The sequence below is a fragment of the Vigna angularis genome, chromosome 2 (assembly GCF_016808095.1).
Source record: "Vigna angularis cultivar LongXiaoDou No.4 chromosome 2, ASM1680809v1, whole genome shotgun sequence".
NCBI classification, from domain to species: Eukaryota; Viridiplantae; Streptophyta; class Magnoliopsida; order Fabales; family Fabaceae; genus Vigna; species Vigna angularis.
The window spans coordinates 16,746,144-16,769,437 of record NC_068971.1 but is presented as its reverse complement, the minus strand read 5'-3'; the positions used below and the strand labels follow the sequence as shown (position 1 = coordinate 16,769,437).

Below are 23,294 nucleotides of genomic sequence, written 5' to 3'. Positions count from 1 at the left end.
CTTAGATTTTACTAGATCATATGACAAACAGAGTTTTCATATTATCAAAGTAAAAGATAAGTAAAGATAAAAACACTAATTTCGTTCGGGTTTCAAGATAAAGAAAAAAAACAAGCGGGGAATAAAACAAATGAACAGAGTTGAGAGCAATGAGGTGTGACAACCTCGTGGACGGTGTGCCCACCCCATGGGTGGTGAGTGAAAAATCCGAATTTGATCGGGTCCGACCATTGCCCTGCAGATGGTTGTTTTGAAAATTTTGGACTGACCATTGCCAATGCAGAGGGTCATTTTGAAAAGTTTGAAATTTGGACCGACCATTGCCATGCAGAGGGCCGTTTGAAAAAGTAAAAATTTGGACTGACCATTGCCAAGCAGAGGGTCATTTGGAAAGTTTGAAATGTGGATCGACCATTGCCATGCAGAGGGTCGTTTGAAAAAGTAAAAATTTGGACTGACCATTGCCGAGCAGAGGGTCATTTTGAAAAGTTTGAAATTTGGACCGACCATTGCCATGCAGAGGGTCGTTTGAAAAAGTAAAAATTTGGACCTGACCATTGCTAATGCAGAGGGTCATTTTGAAAAGTTTGAAATTTGGACCGACCATTGCCATGCAGAGGGTCGTTTGAAAAAGTAAAAATTTGGACTGACCATTGCCAAGCAGAGGGTCATTTGGAAAGTTTGAAATGTGGATCGACCATTGCCACGCAGAGGGTCGTTTGAAAAAGTAAAAATTTGGACTGACCATTGCCGAGCAGAGGGTCATTTTGAAAAGTTTGAAATTTGGACCGACCATTGCCATGCAGAGGGTCGTTTGAAACAGTAAAAATTTGGACTGACCATTGCCAAGCAGAGGGTCATTTGGAAAGTTTGAAATGTGGATCGACCATTGCCATGCAGAGGGTCGTTTGAAAAAGTAAAAATTTGGACTGACCATTGCCAAGCAGAGGGTCATTTGGAAAGTTTGAAATGTGGATCGACCATTGCCATGCAGAGGGTCGTTTGAAAAAGTAAAAATTTGGACTGACCATTGCCAAGCAGAGGGTCATTTTGAAAAGTTTGAAATTTGGACCGACCATTGCCATGCAGAGGGTCGTTTGAAAAAGTAAAAATTTGGACTGACCATTGCCGAGCAGAGGGTCATTTTGAAAAGTTTGAAATTTGGACCGACCATTGCCATGCAGAGGGTCGTTTGAAAAAGTAAAAATTTGGACTGACCATTGCCAAGCAGAGGGTCATTTGGAAAGTTTGAAATGTGGATCGACCATTGCCATGCAGAGGGTCGTTTGAAAAAGTAAAAATTTGGACTGACCATTGCCAAGCAGAGGGTCATTTTGAAAAGTTTGAAATTTGGACCGACCATTGCCATGCAGAGGGTCGTTTGAAAAAGTAAAAATTTGGACTGACCATTGCCGAGCAGAGGGTCATTTTGAAAAGTTTGAAATTTGGACCGACCATTGCCATGCAGAGGGTCGTTTGAAAAAGTAAAAATTTGGACTGACCATTGCCAAGCAGAGGGTCATTTTGAAAATTAAAATCTGGACTTGACCATTGCCATGCAGAGGGTCGTTTTGAAAAAATTGGACTGAAATCGTTGTACTATCTTTTTGAGAAATTCTCTTGTGCGTTAAGGATTTTCGAAAAATACCTTGCTTATTACGAAATGCATGATGTAATGTCATGAGGGTGCATGAATGCATGAACACACACATCCTTCTTTTCCTGTTCCTCTCTTTTTTTTTTTAGCACCCTTCTCTTAATTAGACTGCCCATGTTTGGAACTCGTTGTCAAACATCGTCATCAAACTTGATGTACGTTCAAAACGTAACCATAGAGAAAATGGCAAGAGACTGTGAGCCCTCTGATGAGAAAGAGGAAGGTGTGACCATGAGTTCAAATTCTCTTTATCGCTTCCTGCAATCCAATTGGGCTTGAACCCGGGAAGGTGAGGAGAAATATGGACAAGAAGTAGATAGCTGAATGATTGTATGTGGAGCTAACATTTGTGTTCTCCTTACCTAGGGAGGTATGGTTAGCGTGGAAATGTGTAAGGCCCCCAAGACTGCCCCAACTTTGCTGTGTAGGCGAAAAGGTTTGGGTAGGAAGGACTGCCCCAATTGGTTTGATTTTCTTTCGTATGCTGCTGGCCGGCTGGCAAAGAGATCCCTTCTTCCTGAGACATTACTTTTTCATTTTCAATTTTTGGACAAATTGCAAGTCATCACACATTATCGCAAAATTAAGCTTTATGAAAATTTGAGCAAACATTATTCAATCCGTGTGGACTTTATTTGGCTTGTAATGTGGCTAGGGCTAGAAGGTATCAAAAGAAAGGGTTAAAGGTCCAAATGAATGCTTATCAGATACATTTTTTGAAACAAGGGTTGTCATCTAGCATTGTGTCAACTATTAGACATTTTGAGCACTTTGCTTTTTTTTTCTTTTTTTTTTCTTTTTTTTTTTGAACTCCATTTTTTCATTTTTTTTTCACCATCACTTTGTGATTTTTTTGTTCTTTTTTTTGTTTTTTTTTTTGTTCACTCTTCTTGATGAAATTTCTTCGTTTAATCATTGAGTACTCTTCATTTGCATCATGAGTTGACTCCTACCTGATGACAACCCCTGCTTGGGGATAATTTTGAAAAGGATTTATCTTTGACTCAAACAGGGTAACAATGGATTTATTAGTGTGTTTTTTTTGGATAAAGAAAGGAGGCCACACATCATTTTGAACTCTGATTGCTTTATTTTCAAAAGGTTAATTCTACGATTGGGTGACCTCAGCATGAGTCCTTTTTTGAAAGTTCTTTTGTTTGTCTCAAGGGATTTGAGGATCACCCTACTAGCGCAAGTGAGGAAAATTTTGGCCAGGCCAACCCGCCCCCAGTGTTATATTCACGACAATCCTTTATTTTGAAAGGAAATGAAAAATGTTATGGGCTCAATGCGATATGAAAGAGGATGCTTTAACGAGAAATGAATACAAGTCGCCCCGGAAACCCTAAATCAGGAGAAGACCCCACATCTTTGCCATTTCAAGTTTTTTTTTTTTTTTTTTTTTTTTTTTTTTTTTTTTTTCTTTTAGAACGTACTATGTCCTAGACACCTTAATTGACAACGAATTCAACATCTGCATTTTTATTCTCTCTCTTTTTTTTAGTCTTCCACGACATCCCTCATGAACGAGCTTGTGCCAACCGAAAATACCCGCGATGCCTTTACTCATGTGTGCTCAATTATCATTGCCTTTATTTTCCCTTATTTACCTAAAAGCTCAGCGCGACATGCAATATTTCAATAAGCGTGCGAACAAAAAAATGAATGAAACCGTGCAGTATTTATTGAATGAAATAACACAGAGTACAATGAATTGTAAAGATCATGTTAATATTCCTTAACAGCATTCCCCCATCACGGAATCATCATGCGTAAAACTTTTTGACCGCATCCGAATTAACCGGTAATGGTAACTCCTCTCCATCCATCCTCGTGAGAATTAGTGCCCCGCCAGAGAATGCTTTCTTCACTACGAATGGCCCTTCATAATTCGGGGTCCACTTGCCTCTATGATCCTTTTGTACAGGCGAGATCTTCTTCAACACCAGCTCGCCTTCGTGGAATTCTCTTGGATGCACCCTCTTGTCAAATGCGTTTTTTATTCTCCTTTGGTACAATTGTCCACGACACACTGCCGTTAACCTTTTTTCTTCGATGAAATTGAGCTGATCAAATCGAGCTTGAACCCACTCAGCTTCCTCTAGTTGGGTTTCCATCAACACTCGTAAGGATGGAATTTCCACCTCAAACGGAAGTACTGCTTCCATCCCATACACAAGCGAGAAAGGTGTTGCCCCAGTTGATGTTCGTACCGATGTGCGATATCCATGTAGAGCGAAAGGAAGCATTTCGTGCCAATCTTTATAGGTGACCACCATCTTTTGTACAATTTTCTTAATATTCTTATTGGCAGCCTCTACCGCCCCATTCATCTTTGGACGGTAAGGGGAAGAATTGTGATGATGAATCTTGAATTCCTCACATAACTCTGTCATCATCTGGTTGTTCAGGTTAGTGGCATTATCAGTGATAATTCTGTTAGGGAGCCCGTATCTACAGATCAACTCCCTTTTTATGAATCTGGTCACCACCTTTCTAGTCACGTTTGCATAAGAAGCAGCCTCCACCCATTTGGTGAAGTAATCGATCGCGACTAGTATGAAACGATGTCCATTTGACGCCTTCGGCTCTATAGCTCCGATGACATCTATCCCCCACATCGAAAACGGCCATGGTGCAGACAACACGTTCAGAGTAGTGGGTGGCACATTGATATTATCCGCATACTTCTGACATTTCTCACACTTTCTCACATGTGTGCAACAATCGCTTTCCATGGTCAGCCAAAAATAACCAGCTCTCAATATCTTCCTGGCCATCGAGTGCCCGTTCATGTGGGTGCCAAAAGTACCCTCGTGCACTTCTCTCAATATCAGCTCAGCCTCCTTTGCATCCACGCATCTGAGGAGGACCATGTCGTGATTTCTCTTGTATAAAATATCCCCACTCAAGATAAAATTGCCAGCCAATCTCCTTAGCGACCTCTTATCGTTTTCAGACACCTTCTCAGGGTATTCTCGTGTCTTAAGATAATGCTTGATATCAAAATACCAAGGCTTACCATCTAATTCCTCCTCGATGAAATGACAATATGCTGGCTCTACATGACTTTTCATTTTAATCATTGGTAAGTTTGCATCTTGGTCAACTTCAAACATTGACGACAAGGTAGCCAAGGCGTCTGCCAATTGATTTTCTTCTCGAGGTATATGGTTAAACGTGATGGAATCGAAATACTCCATTAATCCACTGATGTAAACCTGGTAGGGAATTAATTTTGTATCCCTAGTCTCCCATTCTCCCTTCAACTGGTGGATGACCAAAGCTGAATCTCCGTATACATCTAGAACTCTTGCCTTAGATTCGATTGCCGCCCGAATACCCATAGCACAAGCCTCATATTCTGCAATGTTATTCGTACAATTAAAACACAACCTTGCTGTCATCGGTATATACTGCTTTCGTGGAGAAACAAGCACTGCCCCTATTCCATGTCCCATCACATTCGAGGCTCCGTCGAATAATACTGTCCATGCTTTTTCGTCTCGGTCTTCTTTGTTCTCTTCTAGTAGAGCCATGATGTCTTCATCGGGAAATTCAGGTTGCATTGGTTGATAATCACTAATGGGTTGATGAGCCAGATATTCTGCTAGAGCACTACCCTTGATGGATTTCTGAGTAACATATACGATGTCATACTCTGACAATAGCATCTGCCACCGAGCTATCCTTCCAGTGAGAGCAGGCTTTTCAAAAATAAACTTGATAGGATCCATCTTGGATATCAACCATGTAGAGTGACTCAACATGTATTGCCTTAGGCGATGAGCAGCCCATGCCAATGCACAACAAGTTCGCTCTAACGATGAATATCGTTGTTCACACTCTGTGAATTTCTTGCTCAAGTAATATATTGCATGCTCCCTTTTTCCAACTTCATCATGTTGACCCAATACGCAACCCATTGACCTTTCCAATACAGTTAAGTACAAAATGAGTGGTCTTCCTGGCTCTGGTGGGCGTAGTACGGGAGGGTTCCGTAAGTATTGTTTGACTCTCTCGAAAGCGGCCTGACAATCCTCATTCCACACCACAGCTTGATCCTTCCGTAACAACTTGAACAATGGTTCACAAGTAGCAGTTAATTGGGAGATGAATCTAGCAATGTAATTCAATCTACCCAAAAACCCTCGAACCTCCTTTTCTGTCCTGGGCGCCGGCATTTCCGTTATTGCTCTTACTTTGTCAGGATCAACTTCTATCCCTCTTTGGCTGACGATAAAGCCCAACAATTTTCCAGACTTTACTCCAAACGTACATTTGGCCGGGTTTAACCTCAGTTTGTACTTTCTCAATCTCTCGAATAACTTTCTTAAGTTGAGGACGTGTTCTTCTTCCGATTCAGACTTTGCAATCATGTCATCCACATAAACTTCGATCTCCTTGTGCATCATATCATGGAAAAGTGCCACCATCGCCCTTTGATATGTTGCCCCGGCGTTCTTGAGCCCGAAAGACATCACCTTATAACAAAAGGTCCCCCACAAAGTGATGAAGGTCGTTTTTTCCATGTCCTCAGGCGCCATCTTAATCTGATTATACCCCGAGAAACCATCCATGAATGAAAACAGCGAGTACTTGGCTGTATTGTCAACTAAAGTGTCGATGTGTGGTAACGGGAAATTATCCTTCGGACTTGCACGATTCAAATCACGATAGTCGACGCACATTCGAACTTTCCCATCTTTCTTAGGCACCGGTACAATATTCGCCACCCATTGTGGGTATTTCGCCACAGCCAGAAATCCTGCGTCGAATTGCTTCTGTACCTCTTCCTTAATTTTCAATGACATTTCTGGTTTCATTCTTCTTAGTCTTTGCTTGACCGGAAGGCATTCCTGCTTAAGTGGGAGCTTATGTTGCACAATATCGGTATCCAACCCTGGCATGTCATTGTAAGACCAAGCGAACACATCCTTAAATTCCCTTAGTAGGGCTCGCAGCCCTTCCCTCACTTCCTTTTTCATGCCAGTGCCGATTTTTACTTCCTTTATCTCTCCTTCCTCTCCCAAGTTGAGCTCTTCAACATCCTCCTGATGGGGTTTTATCTCTTTAGACTCTTGTTCCACTAATCTCAAGAGCTCTGGAGAGGGTTCCGGATCATATTCGTAATCATCTTCCGTATTATCGACAGGGTGCTCAAAATTAGGAATATCGACATTGTTATTTTCGAAAATTTCATTGTCATATCTGCATTATTTGAATTTATGAAAAAGAGAATAAATAAAAGGGAGAACCAATGACGAATGCAAAATGATGATAAAACACAAACAAACACAATTTGATTATCACGCTGAGCATAAGAACTAAACGTCAACCCGTACGTCTTGAATCCTAAAGCCCCGGGTGAAGCTATAGGATTAATTAAAACTATTACATTTCATTCATATTAAGCATCACGGGTAGACTCAGAGTTTCCCAATTGTTGAGTGGTGCAGCTGGGGAGCAAGCCCGCACGAAACTTGAGCATTCAGAGCTATCTTCATCCTCCACGGCGGCTATATGGCCCGCGTTGATGCATCCAGCACTACGAAAGCTCTCCTTGATGTCACGAATACCAATCTTTTCCACCCGAGGTTCACGCCTTTCTACACGAGCTAGACCGCGCTCTCTCCTTTCTTCCATCAGCCTTCGTTTGTCCTCTTTGTTGGGCTTGTAACCTAGACCGTATCGGTTTCTATTCTCAACGACCTTTAGGGGGAAAGTTCGCCCCTGCCCATGCTTGCCTAAACCTCTACCAGGTATATACCCCTCTTTCAGCAAGACCTTGACCATCATGATAGAAGCACGTGACAAATGCGGGCTTACTAGGAATGGTTCCACATAGGCATTTCCCACGATCTCCAATGACTGGAAGGCTGTTTCAAGAGCTTCCTCGGCCACCTCAACATATCGCGTGGACGATGGTCCGCTCACAAGGAGGTCCTCCTCTCCTGATATAATCACCAGCTTATCTCCCATGACGTATTTCAGCTTTTGGTGTAGTGTGGAAGGCACAACTCCTGCGGAATGGATCCACGGGCGACCCAACAAACAACTATAAGCCGGGAGGATATCCATAACTTGAAAGGTCACTTGAAAGACACAAGGACCGACTTGAACAGGCAATTCAATTTCTCCCATCACCACCCTTTTACTGCCATCAAATGCCCTCACAATCATAGAGCTTGGCTTCATATGTATTCCATCACATGGTAGCTTCTCCAATGTCGATTTTGGCATGACATTGAGAGAGGAACCATTGTCCACCAAGACATGCGCTATAACGTGATCTAAACATTTCACTGAGACATGAAGAGCCTTGTTATGACCTTTCCCCTCAGTGGGTATCTCCTCATCAGTAAAGGTGAGGTAATTATTAGCGATGATGTTGCCAACGATGCCCTCAAACTTGTTCAACGAAATACCATGCTCGACATGAGCCTCACTGAGTACTTTCATCAACAACTTTCTGTGAGAGGTAGAATGCATAAGCAATTCTAACAAGGAAATCCGAGCGGGCATGCGATTCAACTGCTCCACTACTTTATACTCACTCTGTTGAATGAATTTTAAAAATTCGCAGGCCTCTTCTTCAGATATTTCTTTCTTTTCTTCCTCGTTAGGGGTCTCCTCTACCTGCGCGCCCTTTCCTTTTAAGACCTCCCTAGCCATCGCGGTCATTGTTGTTTCATTATTATTGGTCCCCTCTTTTGTCACCATTGGTGACGCGAAGATTCGACCACTTCTCGTCATCCCACCTACGCCTGTTATGTTCTCAACGGCCGAATCTGCGCCTTTTCCCTCATTTAACACACGTGCTTCATACGTCCAAGGGACAGCCTTCTCGCTTTTGTAAGGAAAGGGAGAGGGCGCCCGAATGATGACAGACGGCCTTTCTTCAGTCACTGGCACAGGGGTAGTTCTAGTGAAATGGATCACCAATGGCTCAGGCAAAGTCACGTCGGATTCACCGCCGATTTGTGCGAACACTTCACCCTCCTTATCCTTGCAGCGTACTTGCATTAAACTTCTATCCAGCAAGTCCTGTAAAATATCTTCAAATTCACCACATTCCTCAATAGAGTGTCCATCGTGTGGATGAAGTGCGCATGTTACATCCTCGTCACAATCGCCTTTTAAAAGGCCCACCTTTATCAACGCCTTAAAGATAAGTTTCCTAGAACTTTGGATTTCATCCGCGTATCTTATCAGCTCATGTTTTTCATTCTCGACGGCATTCGTCGAGGCACTCCCATGCCCAGCAAGCGGATTAGTCTCGACGCTAGGTTTATCTTCTTCAAACTTTAACCACCCCGAGTCGATTAAAGTCTGTACTTTGTGTTTAAAAGCCAGACACCTCTCAGTTGAGTGACCAACACCTCCCCCATGGTAACTACATTTGGCTTCTGCATCATAACCCCTAGGGTACGGAGGTTGCACGGGCTTCATCGGGCAAATGGCAACCAAACCCCTTTTGATGAGATGGGGTAACAATTCTGTATAAGTTGTAGGGATAGGGGTGAAATTAACAAATTGGTTCCTTCTCGGGTAAGCGTTTTGGCCCGCATTCTGATTTGGCCCTGCAATTGCCCCAGCCCTCCAAGTATCAGTTGAGGGTAATGGCGGTTGACAATACCCCTGTTGTTGTTGAGGCCTGGCTTGATGAGCAAACGCCGCATTGGCTGCATAAGGGGGTTGCCCCGCATATGGTCGGAAGCTATGAGTGGGAGCTCGACCTCCCCACGCAGGCATTGCCGATGCTGCATGCACATCCCCTTCCTTCTTCTTTCCCACATTGAAATTGGGTTTTTTGTAATTCGCAGTTGCGGGCGAACTGTATGCAATTTTCCCACTTTTAACCCCAATTTCTATCCGTTCCCCTATTATAATGATATCGGCGAAATTAGCAGATACATTCGCGACCATGTGCTCGTAAAATGGCGGCTGGAGAGTGTTCACAAACATTGCCACCACCTCCCTGTCATACAAAGGCGGCTCAACTTGTGCAGCTAACTCTCTCCACCGTTGGGCATATTCCTTGAAAGTTTCGTTGCCCTTCTTTGACATATTTTGCAGCTGCAGTCGATCCGGTGCGATGTGCGTGTTGTATATATATTGCTTTATAAAGGCGTCTGCCAGGTCCGCCCAGCAACGGATTCGAGACGGCTCAAGATGGGTGTACCAGTTCAATGCTACCCCGGCCAAACTGTCTTGAAAAAAATGGATGAGTAGCTTATCATCGTAAGCGTACGCAGCCATCTTTCTTCAGTACATGGTCAGATGGCTTTTCGGGCATGTATTACCTTTGTATTTCTCGAATTCCGGCGTTTTAAATTTGTGCGGTATCATCACCCCGGGAACCAGGCTCAGTCTTGCAACGTCTCCGAACCCAAAGCTTTCCACTCCTTCTATGGCTCTAAGTCTTTCTTCCAGAAGTTCCAACTTATTTTTAGTTCCAACGAAGCTATCCAATCCCCTAACTGTTGTGGTATGCGGCGCACCCCCGGCTGAAGGATCCTCCTTGACCATTACGTGTGGCACTACAGTTACCCGCGTTCCCTCCACTGCGGTCGACTCATTCGTAGTTATGGGTGCCGAAACTAGGACAGGGCCCTGAGTACCGATGGGCGGTCCACTGATGATTTGGGGGAAAGAGAAAGACGCATCTTCTGCTTCCGAGTAATCTCCCATAGGGGGAGTGTATCCTGGGGGAAGGCCATACATCGGGAACGAAATCGATGGGCTCAAAGCGTTAAGCTTTGGGGGATAAGGGGGGATATTCCCTTCGATTCGTGCTGACGAGGACTCTCCCGCAGTCTTAAGAGATTCTAGAGCAGTAAGGATCTGACCCATCTGGTCCTTCAGCTGACTGATATCGGCTTTGATAACTTCGTGGGCTTCCTCCCAATCTTCCATAATTCTTGAATTGGCCCGGGTTCTGTAGGGATGTCGTGGAAATTTAGCCGTTGTCCCTCACTCGTACTGCTTTATTATTTTAATCGAATTAAATTAGATGAGAATGAGATATGCTAAAGAAAAATATGATGCATGCTAGTGAAGGGTGGAAATCACAGGATCACGATAACATCAATGATGGAAATTAACACAAGTTGGTACCAAACGAACATTTTGCACCTTTCATTTAAAGAAAAATTCAGTTCAATACATTGCCTAAAGGCACAAAATACAATAGTCTCATTTACACATCACCCCTAAGCTCGAACGATGAAAGATTTCATCTCGCCTACCAACCATTTACAATGATTAATAAAAAGTTTGATTTCTTCCGGCGGGTTACAAAAGTGGGTACTAGCTTCAGCGGCCAACACCATCTTGGGGATGTCCTCAATTGCTCCGTTTGCCAACATAGCCAATTGAGAAAAACTCCCCTTCCAGTGCTTCACAGCCTCTTCTTGCTCTGCGATGTGATCTTCCATTCGCTTCACCAACGCCCGATGCCTTCCTTCAAATTCTGTCGACCTCCACCGTTCCTCATGTTCCTTAATATACTCCTCCATTTGTTTTATAAGAGTTCGATGCTCTTCTTCTGCTTCTGCTAGCTTCCAACGTTCCTTGTTCATATCCGCCTCAAAAGTCATGGCCATTTCCTTCATCTCGTGCCCCGCTCTTTCTACCTGAATCTGCGCTTCTCTTAGCCTTTTCAAGGCCTCTCGTTTATCTCTTTTGGCCTCTTCGTAGAGGCACTTCCACTGTTTTCCCTCTTCTAACGCCGCATTTTTTTCTTTCCTTCTCATGGCCAGCTCTTTGCTTGCGGCTGCAAGATCTTGTTTTAATCGGAATGTGTAATCTCTCTCGGCCTTTTGATTTCTGACAATTTCTTCATAGGCCTGTGCTTGTTCTTCTTTGCCATTCCTCATATCAATAAGATCATTGCGCGCAGTTTGTAATTCCTTTCCTAACCTAGCATTCCTCTCCCTCAATTTTTTTACTTCTTCCTTCAATTCTTTCATCTCTTCACTCTCTAGGTCTCGGGAGGGCTCTTCATTAACCGGCTGATCACTGATTGGCTTGAAAGGCAATTTGACTTCCCTCACCCTCTCCAGGATCCATGTATGATAACTAACTTTGCTGTCCACCACTCCCAGCCTTAGGTCCCTTTCCGCTCGCACAACGCTTTTCCAAGCACTTCTAACTTTCCTCAGTGTCTCAGTGAAGTGTCCATCCTCATAATAGATGAATAGCGTTGTGAGGTAGTCCGGTGAGGGTGCCCCCTTCATGGGATGTCCGAATTGCCTTTGAACCAACACAGGGTTATAATTGATGCAATATCGGGTACCTATGAGGGGTACATTGGGAAAGTTGCCACAATGATAGATAGAGGGCTTAACCGCAAGCCAAGGAAAACGCCACTTTACTTTTCCTCCATTCAAACCGGCAAAGAATTGGGCCCACTCATTTCCCCCTTTGTCTTTAAGCCCCTGGTGTGACGGATCTTCTGACGAACACCTGCCATCAACCGACCCTTTACATACACGCATAGTCATCCATGCATACAGCGCCGGCAAACAACACAGAATTCTCTTCCCTTTCCTCTCATGGCAAAAACTCATGGTCCCGTAGACATCCGCGAGGACTGCAGTCACAGGATTCTCCAATCTCGTCTTTCTCGCCACGAAGACATCTATTGCGGTATAATCCACAAAGTCTTCTATTTTGGGGAATAAAACCACGCCGTATATGGTGAGAGCTAGCACATCCATAAAAGTCTCCCAGTCTTCCTTATCAGCCAGATTGTGTAGGTACTGTTCCAAATATCCTTGTGTCAGTCCACGTACCTGATTCCTTGTTACCATCCTGTCTTCAAGTTCCTTGAGAGGTACTTTCATTATAGCGGCAATGGTAGGGATAGCGGTGTGATGCTCTGAATGCTGGTACGGAGTGGTACCCTCTAGTGGCAATCCTAGGATGCGCTCGAACTCCTCTACAGTTGGCGCCAGCTGAAAATCTTGGAAGGTGAAGCATCTTAGTGGAGAGTCGTAATACTGTGCTAGGGCTGTGATAGCAGGCAACTGTACCTCAACTTCCATTAGGCTCAACAAGTCTCCATACCTCTTCTTGAAAGCTCCTCTTTTTATGGTCTTTAGTCGTTTGCCTAAACTTATGAGCCCTGACAGATTTCCCCCATGAATCCTCAGGCGGGGTTTCTTCCTTAAAATGATAGAACCAGTCTGTGGTGTGGCACCAGAACTCGTATCAACTTCCATCCAGTGAGACCTCAAGTGAACACCTGTGATTTCCCCTAAAACCAGCACGTCACCCAATGATGTATGAATATGATGCATGAAAATACAGTGAAGTAAAAACAATATGATGAACAAAAACGCATGCATGGTATGAGAATGCAAAGTCATTATTATTATTTTTTTGAAAAAGAACAAACAGTGTGAGAGTTACAGGTATATACATTTCTCCCTTTGTGCCCTAATAGAGGTTCAACGCTTTGGAGTTCAAGGTCAAGTATATGCAATCTCACAAGGATGGTACCCTGAACCTAAAGATCAATGGTCACTAGAGCTATGGCTCTTTTCATCGTTTCTCCACAACAGTCAGAGTAATCAACTAGATGTGGAGACACAAATGAAGAGAACAGACTCTAGCTGGGGTTCTCACGATAGCCAAACAGGAAGTATGTCCCAAGTGGCACCACTACACAACCCCTCTATTTCTATGTTGCACTCAGACCCGGGTATAGGGTCCCACTCATGATATGCATAATGTGTGTGTGTGAAAGGAGAATGCAATTGTACACCCCAAACCCTCACCTGCAAAACAACCAGAAAATTCCCAGGCAGATATAACATGCTTTCTATCCTAGGGTTCAATGTAATCAAAACAAACACATATACAATTATGACAAATATCAAACAAAGATAAAGAAAAGAAAGGGAAGAAAAACACAAAGAAAAACCACATTAAATTCGCACATCTAATTAAATGGCCTGACTCTCTGGCATCCCCAGTGGAGTCGCCATCTATCGCAACCGGAATCGCGACGAGACGACGATCCAAAAAGAAACGGGTTTGGAAAAGAGATTTGGAGTCGCCACCATAGTTTATTCTGGAAAACTACGGAAAAACCATAAGATAATAAGACACGGTCCACGAAAACCAGATTTTGGGTTCGGGAGTCGGTTACGTGTAGGGAAGGTATTAGCACCCTACAACGCCTGCCCGAAGGCAGTACCTTTAACTAAATGCACGAATATGATGTGGTTTTCAAAATGTTTAACTAGTCCCTAAAATAAAATTCTAAATAAACAAAATATATTTTTTAGTTTTTCGGGCCCGACAAGGATTGACCTTGCTCCTACGTATTCCCATTCAAAATGAGAAATCAGGGTTACGTAGTTCTTTTTGAAACTGTTTGAGAAATTTGTTTGGAAATTGTTTGAAAATTTGTTTTGAAATGATTTTGGATTTTTGGGAAGTGAACCTGACAAGGTCTGGCCTTGCTCCTACGTATCTCCACTTTTGATGGAGAATCAAGGGCAACGTAGTTCTACAAGGCAATATTGTTTGTTGATTGAAATTGTTGATGTTTTTGGTTTTTGAAGATTTTATATGTTTTTGGTATTTTTATTTAAAAAGGTTCTTAGCACAAGGACGATGCGAGCGATCACACGTGTGCTTAACCTTTAAAACGCATTTTTTGTAGTTTTATTTAAGAAAGAGATAAAGGTTTCGGCACAAGGACGATGCGAGCGATCACACGTGTGCTTAACCTTTAAAACGTATTTTTTTGTAGTTTTATTTAAGAAAGAGGAAAAGGTTTCGGCACAAGGACGATGCGAGCGATCACACGTGTGCTTGACCTTTAAAACGTATTTTTGGTAATTTTATATAAGAAAGAGAAAAAAGGTTTCAGCACAAGGACGATGCGAACGATCACACGTGTGCTTAACCTTTAAAACATATTTTTTGTAATTTTTAATTATAGAAGAGAAAGAGGTTTTAGCACAAGGACGATGCGAACGATCACACGTGTGCTTAACCTTTAAAACATATTTTTTTGTAATTTTATTTATAAATATTTTATTTTTAAAACAAATAGATATTTAGAAGAAATAAATAAAATAAAATAAAAAACAATAAAAAAACAATAACAACAATAGAAATGATAAAAACAAAACACATAGTGGGGTGCCTAAATGAGAAAGTGGGGCTGCAGAACAAAATTGGGGCTCCTCCGGTTTATAGAAACGGAACGGGCCTCGACCCAAACAGAGGGGGGGGTGTGGATGGAGTGCGCGTGTGGCAGGAAGAGAAGGAAGGTAAACCGCACCAGGCCCAAGATCTCTTAACCCTAATCAGAAACCCATTAGGGTTCCTCCAACTTCATCTCATTTGTGTAGGCAGCCCTGAGACCTAGGGTCATTTCTTCTGAAGGAAAGAAAACAGAGACGCCCATCTCTGCCACCCACGGCCATGACCCAGCCTCCCCACAAACCGGCCACCGCTAGCCGCGGTTCGCGGCGTCGTCAACGACGACAGACGCCACCGGAGCCATCGCCGGCCCCGACACCACGTTCCCCTCCTTCTTCTTCTCCTCGCGCGTGAGAGAAAAGCGCTTCCGTTCATCGCCGAACACCGCTTCCTCCGAAACCAGCCACTGCGTTACCGAAACCAGCCACCGCGCCACCACCTCTTCCGGTCTTGGCGTCGGCGGCTACCCCAAGCGCCACCGGAACCGTCTCCAACCGCGGCGCCTCTCTCTCGTCCCTCTTTCTCGTCTTCGCCGGCAATGGGGAGATCCCCTTCCCCTACATTTTTCACACAACACTGCCACCAACCGAACTCCGACAGTTACTCCCCCTTTATTTGAACTTAGAACTTGCAACCGACGATTATTCCCATAGCCCTCTGGTATCCATTTTCTGTTTTGAGTGCTGGAATGAAGTTATGTGATGGGAAGCATGGTTGGGGTTAGGAACCAAGTGAGTTCTTTTCTGTTTTTCAGGTACAAGATGGGGGGAGAATGGAAAATGATGAAGAAGGTGTTTCTCTGTCCCAGTGAAAGAGGAATCAATCTGTGTATGTGAGGAGCAGAGGGGTTCGGTTCTTTCTAAGACTGGAAAACAATGGGTTTGGAACAGAAAAGAGGATTTAGCTTGGGTTGAGGATATGGAGGAAAAATGGTCCGGATGGTTTCAGAGGGCTGGAGTCAGTGCACCTGGCCGCGGTCATGAGGTGTAAAGATGAAGATGAAGGTGATGAAGGCTGCTGGATGTTGGCCGCGTATACGAGTGGGGTTATGCGGTGTTATCGGTGACACAAGGATGAAGGCGTCGGAGATGATGAGGAGGGCGTGAATGAGATAGGCCGTTTGGCCGGGGGGGCAAGGTGTTGGAGGCGAACGTTCGGGAAAAGAGAAATCCCGAGAGGACGATTGAAAGGAAACGGGGATGAGGGTAGACACTATACACTGGGTATTTTGATTAACGTGAAGTCACAAACAGCTATGTAATGATCAAACATCTTTCATACGCATAACATCATTTATTCACACCCAGTCTCACATTCATATCTAAATACGTAAACAGAAGCATGCATTCCCATCGGACACGACCAAGAGTTTAGATAAAGAAAACTCACCTCCGCAGCTTTAAGACGTTTCTCCTTCTGAGTTCTCCTTCTTCTCTATTCTCGGCGAGAAGTTTCTTGTTCTTCCAGGGATGAATCCTCTTCCTCTGTCTCTTCTTTTTCGTAACCCCTTTTCTCCTCTGACGAGTGATGTCCTCGGATAGCCACCAGGATACCAGTATCCAGTTGAATCAATGTTTTTCTCTTTGTTTTTTTTTTCTTTCAGCCCTCCTTTTTTTTTGTTGGCCAAGTCCTCTCTTTTCTCCTCTGTGAACTCTCCTCCTTTTTTTGCTTTTGTGATTTTTGGCGTTAAGATGATGGACGTTGGCTGTGAGGTCAAGATGTTGGGTATGGTGATGGTCGTTGGCCGTATCTATTGGTTATTGGAAATAGGTGAAGATGAGGTGGTTATTCGTGAGAGGAATCCAAGGTTGGGGTTGATGTGGCTACGGTGGAGGGGAGTTTTCGGGTGTTTGAGATGGTGGCTTGCGAGGGAGGAGAAAAAGGTTGGAGTCTCTCTTCTGCCGAATCCAGTGAATCAGGATCTTCGTTTTCTTTTTTGTCCTCCCCCCTTCAATCCGTGGAGTCCCCCAAATGGTTCTGGTGGTAGTGGTCCCAGGTTCTCCTTCCAAAGAAGAAAAGCCCAAGATAATGGGTTTCCTCGTGTTCCCCCAGAATGTTCCCGTGAATGTCTTCCCAAGAATGTTCCTTCTCTTGAATGGCGTAAAAGAACACTTTGCAGCTCCAGATGGCCACCCGTGGCAGACAACCCAGAAAGTGAAAGCGTCAGAGAAACCCATACTGTAAGCCGCCACTACTTTTGGACGCTCGTCAGCACTACTCTTGGACGCTCGTCAGCACTACTCTTGGGCGCTCGTCAAAATGAGATCCGCTAACGAGCGCCTCCAGACTAACGCTCTTGAAGGATAAACGAAACGACCACTCACGAAATGACCGAACGCTCAAAACTCGAAACCGAACGTTCAAACCGAACGCTCACAGAGAAACCCATACAGCCCGAACGCTCAAAACTCAGTTCCCAAAATGAGACCGAACGTTCACAAGGAAAGACTGAGCATACCGAACGCTCGCAAGCTAAACCACTATTCGGACGATCGGCAAATAGGGAAAATGAGCGCCCGTTCTCATTGGTAAAAAACGAACGACATTCAAAACTATCTGGACGAGCGGTACAACAGTGATAGGATGAGCGCTCCAAACCGAGGACGAACGTATACTATTTGGACGAGCGTCGCTTTGCAAGAACGAACGTCCAGAAGAAAGATCGAACGAACGCTTTAATATTTGGACGAGCGTCCCAATAGCCCAAGTGCCGAACGCTCGGTCAAAACATAAAACGAACGAACCCTCTAAAACATTGAAACACACGGACCGAACATTCACAAACCAAAAACGAACGTCCAGAAACCAAGAACGAACGTATATCAGAAGATAGAACGTTCAAAGAACGCTTTACTATTTGGACGAGCGTCGCAACAGTGATAAGACGAGCGATCGCACAGAGCGAACGACGAAACCGAACGCCAGAGGACGAATGTTTGAAAGTTGGAACCATCAGGACGAACGATTAAGACGCTCCTTACGAGTGAGAACGAGCGGCAGAGGATGGGGACGCCACCCATGCCGAACGCTCGTTAAGACAAAATACCGAACGCTCAAAACACGCTTTACTATTTGGACGAGCGTCCAAATACTCCAACTGCCGAACGCTCGCTCAAAACAAAAACGAACGAACGCTCAAATTATGAACGAACGCTCTACTATTTGGACGAGCGTCGCGATACTCCAAATGCCGAACGCTCGCTCAAAATGAGAACGAACGAACGCTCAGATTATATGAACGAACGCTCTACCATTTGGACGAACGTCGCAACAGTGATAAGACGAGCGCTCGAAACCGAGGACGAACGTCCTCAATAAACAGTATGACCGAACGCTCTTTCTTCTTTCCCCCCTTTTATTTTTATTATTATTATTATTATTATTATTATTTTTTATTTTTATTATATTTTTTGCAAATAAATTTTATTAATCTACCCGGACGAAATTGAGTGTTGACAGTAGGTTTTCTAGGTTTTCCTTGCAGTGTAAGAACCTGTCGGGGTTTCTTTGGACGTGCAAGTTTGATAGAGGTAAGGGAAGTTAGAAAAATTGATTTCACATGTATGTATGTTGTGTAAATTGATGGTATGTGAATATTAAACTGTTTGAATGTGAATGTTAATTAGTGTTTGTGATAATTTAGGTATTGTGGTTAAATTAATGAATTTTATGAAGATAAGTAGTTGAGATTAATGTTGAATCTGTGTGAAAGTGTTATTGTTGTTGTATGTGGTAGTGATGAAGTGAATTGTGTGATTAATTTGTTGAAGCAAAGAGTTATTCTTAGTTATAAGTCATTGTAGTCTAAAGTTGAGGTTTAAGGTACGAAAATGGTGAGAAAGGGGTTGGTGAACTGTTTTGATTATTTTGGAATAAGTTATGAACTGATTTGAATCAAGTGTAACACTTTTTTATGTTAGAAAATTTAATTAGGAGGGTGTGGTAGTAATAAGGTAGAGTCCTACTTTGTTTAAAATTTAACTTTGAGGAAGTGTACTAGTGAAAATTTGAGTTTGGGTCTCTGTGTGTGTTTGGTCAGTTTAGAAAATGTTGGGATGTCAATTGGGACATGTTAGAATCCCTAAGTTACTTGAAAATGTACAAAAAGTGGTATAATGCAATTTGGGTTAATAAGTTGTAAATTGTTGATTTTTGAAACTTAACTTTGTTAGTAAACACTTGAGAATGATTTTAGTAGAGTTTAGACACACTTGGTTGAGTATAATTAGTTGTATAACACAATCTAGTAGGGTTAGAAGTTGGGAAAAATACTTACAATTGGTCATTTTAGGTTAATGTTCATAATTTTGCAGACTCACTGAGCGAGTGGAGTCGCTCAGCGAATGGAGTCGCTCAGCGAGTGGATGGGAGGTGTGACACACTGTTTGAACTATCGCACAATGAGCAGGGTCACTGAGCGAGATGTTAAGGTCTGGGATCATTTGGAGTTTAATAAGCTTGGCGAGCTGGGTCGTTGAGCGAGTGCTGAGGGGGTCTAGACCATTGTTTGGAGGATTCGCCTAGCGAGTTGTGTCGTCGAGTGAGAGGTTGGGGTCTGGTAGCACTGGGATTTTATTCGATCAGTGAACAGGGTCACTAAGTGAGTGGTTTGGAGTCTGGGGTTATTGTCTAGAGGATTCACACAACGAGTAGGGTCACTAAGCGAGAGCACTTTGGGGTCGCTCAACGAGAGGTACGATTATGTATTGAGGCATATGAGTATCAATGTCGTGAGTTGTGATTCAAAGTGAAAGTATGGTTTCAAAGTGGTAAAAGTAAGTTCCAAAGTCAGATCTCTTGGTGAAACTCAATTATGTTTAGAATGATTGCAGGAAGCTCAGTCTTGGGGGTTATCCTGAAACTCCAATGGTCATTCATTCTCACGTAGAGATGATTGATCCATGTCGTGAGGAGTATGCTCCAATGACTTCTAGTATGCTCCAAGGCCTGAACAGACTAACCTTGTGAGTGTGGTAGGGTGAAACCCATTGACAATGGCTTTGCAAAGCAGTAGAAGCCACCACAAGTGCACAACCCGCCATAGCTCGATAATCATTCTAAGTCCGGACGGTCAAAGTCAGTGTAGTGTCATGCATAAAGTGTTTTTGTGATGGGAATGACTATGTATGATTGTATCAAATGTAGTTGATGAATATAATGATTGTTCTTTTATTTAAACTAGCTTACCCTGTTGTTTATGCTCGTGTTTTGTATTTGTTGCGTTCTTTCCTTTGTAGTGATCATCATGTGGGTGTGAGTAGAGGGAGATGATGTTTCCTTGGAGCAAGTGCTAGATGGAGGATATGCCACAGTATAGTTTAGTTAGAATGATGTTGTACAAAGTTTTGTAATAGATAAGTTGTATGTAAAGTTTTAAATTCCATAGTTATTTTTGGAGGACTGTAAAGTTTATACTTTATATTCTAGTCTATAACTGTTCTATCTTATTGATTATGTAATGACTATGATATGGTTAATTGCTATATTTTGGGATGTTACATTTTTTGTATCAAAGCAGTTCTTTCTAGGAATCCGGTAGGTTATGAGTGTGTTATGTTGTGCTTGTGTACTCTTAGCTATGTCTAGTAGTTATCCTTGTTTCTTTGAGTTGGACTAATGACTTTTCTCTTTGTGTAAGCAGAAGATGGCACCTAGGTCTCCTCCTCCCCCACCCACTAATCCTGATGCACTAGAGATGATGAGGATGATTGAAGCGGTGCTTAATGCAATTTAGCAACAAAACGCTACATTAGTTCAACAAAATACTATGGCTTTACAGTAGTTGGATGCTGCCAGGTTGTCAACAGAGACCTCTCAAAGGAAGTATTTGGATCTCATGAGTAGTGGCAGGGTCGCAGCTGGACCATCATCATCTTCTTCTACTCAATCTCAAGAGTGAAGTCTTGAGAGTTTCTTCAGCATCGTCCTTCCAAGTTTAGTGGAAAAGTCAGTCCTGACGAAGCAGATTAGTGGTTCAAGGATATGGAGCGGATATTTAATGCCAAGAAGTGATCGGATGAGAATAGATTGGCCTTTATGAAGTACTTATTATGCGGGGAAGCCAGTGATTGGTGGAGTAGCATGAGGATGCTATTGTAGGGCAGTGCTACTCCTATCTCTTGGGAGTTGTTCAAGAAGAATTTCTACACTGAGTACTTCCTGGACAATGTCATATTTGCCAAGAAGATAGAGTTTTTCCAATTGGTGCAAGGGAGTATGTCAATTTTCTAGTATGTTGGCCGGTTCAAGCATCTAATCAGGTTTCACACTTTGACTGTGGATGAGGAATGACAATGCAAGAAGTTTGAGAACGGCTGAGGGGTGACATCAAGCTGTTGGTCACAGGGTTATGCATTAAGGAGTTTCTTGCCTTGGTTGAAAGGGCAAAGGTGTTGGAGAAGACGAAGAAGGAGGTTGAGAGTCATAAAACTCAGCCTTTGAGGATTGGAGGGCCATTTGGGTCCCGAGGTAGCTTCAGTTCTAGGAGGACTGCTTACTTTAGGCCTACTTCCTTTGGGTCTAGGGGTTCGTCCTCTCAGTATTCCGTGTAGTTAGGGTAGTCTAGGCACTTGGGGAGTGTGCGATGTTATATTTGTGGAGGGCCACCTTCAGTCTGTATGCACTCAGATGACTGGTTATAGGAGATGCAACATTTGCAGAGCTGAGGGTCATTATGCCAGCGATTGTCCTACGGTTAAGAGGATAGGTCAACAATCACATCAGGTTGGGAGATCTTTGCAGATAGGCGATGCCAGACCACATGCATCAGGCTGTGTGTACGCTTTGTGATGAGTCAGTATTTTCTTGACTTCACCTAGTTTATTGTGCTAGAATTAATCAGGGAATTGTGCTTAAACGTCCGGTATTTTTCCATTTTTGCTAATTGTGCCTAATTTGATCAGAAATTCTTATTTTAATTAATTTGAATTATCTGAGTTAATTATTTTCATCATTAAATGCAGGAAAAATTTTGGAGATACATTTTGGGACATCAGGAAGAATGCAAATAAATTCAAGACTCTCCACACAGACATTTGAGAATTAATTAAATTGTAATTCAGTAGTTTAGAATTTTTGAATCAACTCTTACATTTTGGGTCAATTTTTGGTATACTAGATTAGACCCAAAATTAGAGGTTAGTGTCTTGGACCCTAGGGTTTTATTGTGTGGACCCCACACTTATTAGAAGGGAGGACACACGGCCAAGGGCTACAGCCGCCTCTTGCCACTCACTATCGCTCGGGGTCTTTGGTTCTGAGGTTTTTGTTTTTGAACTTCTCTTTGGCTTTTGAACGCTGTCACGGTGGATGAATGGGAGAGATATTTTGAATTTTATTTTCATTCTGCAAATGTTGTATTCATGAGAACCATGTTTTCTTTAATTTCTCATTCAATCAAAAATCACAAGGGTACGTCCAGTATTGTCCCAGCACGGTGATTCACTACTTTTGAAAAGCGCATTCTATTTTGTCCAGTAGCTACCGCGTCTTGGATGGAGAGGAAGGCACACGCTGATTCCGGTAGGCTGTTCCAGTAGGCTGCACGACGAGCACGAAGATTCAATGAAGGAGCAGTTTGTTGTGCACAATTATTCATAGATAAAGAGTCTCGGTTTTTATTCCATCACTTTCGCTTATTTAAAAAAAGGCTTTCAATTGGAGAGGAAGCGGTGCTTCATTATTGGGTGTGATGGCTGGAAGAAGAAAAGCACGCTGAAGTGCTGCACGCTCATTTCATTCGGAATAGCTGGAAGAAGTGAAGGCGCTGATTCACGTTTCTTTTTGGAAGCACACGTTTATTCAAGCAGCTGCTACGTGGATCTGTTGGAAAGCACATGGTGATAAATTGCTTTTGAAGCTTTCCTTTCATTTCGAAGAAAGAGGAGCCACCACTGTCACAGTTCATTGGCTGCCACGTCCCGGGAAAAGTGAGCTGGAAGCATTGATTGAAGCATGAGGTGTCACGGCTTGGTCCAGCAGCATGTCACAACACACGACTGCCATGTCTTTGGAGCTGGAGGGAATGAGGCACCGAGAAAAAAAAAAGGGAACGCTGCAATAAAAAGGGGTGCTGATTTCATCTAGCACACGTTGGGCTGGAAGAGGTGCACACGGGAATGTGAGCTGGAAGTAGATTAGGTTGGAGTAGGTGTCACGTCCAGCAAAGGGGAGAAGTCACATTAATTCTAGCACATTTGGAGCATCAGCACGTGGATGAGCAGATTCTCATTACATATTTTTTTTCATTTGGTTTTGTCCATGGAAGTAGAAGGCAGCTGTCACGTTTTGGGAAGAGGAGAAAGTTGATTTGAAAGTGCTGCTGGATGAGAAAGGCTACCCCACTTTCATTTTTGGAATTAATACTTTGCAGGTTTATTTTCTTTGAGAAATGAAGAGGTGATTTAATATA

At 43.2% G+C, this 23,294-nt stretch overlaps 1 pseudogene; it reads right to left on the bottom strand.

Annotated features, from left to right (window-relative positions):
• Positions 1-3,399: 3,399 nt before the first annotated feature.
• On the bottom strand, positions 3,400-10,576 carry LOC128195294 (uncharacterized; annotated as a pseudogene).
• Between the last annotated feature and the right edge of the window lie 12,718 nt (positions 10,577-23,294).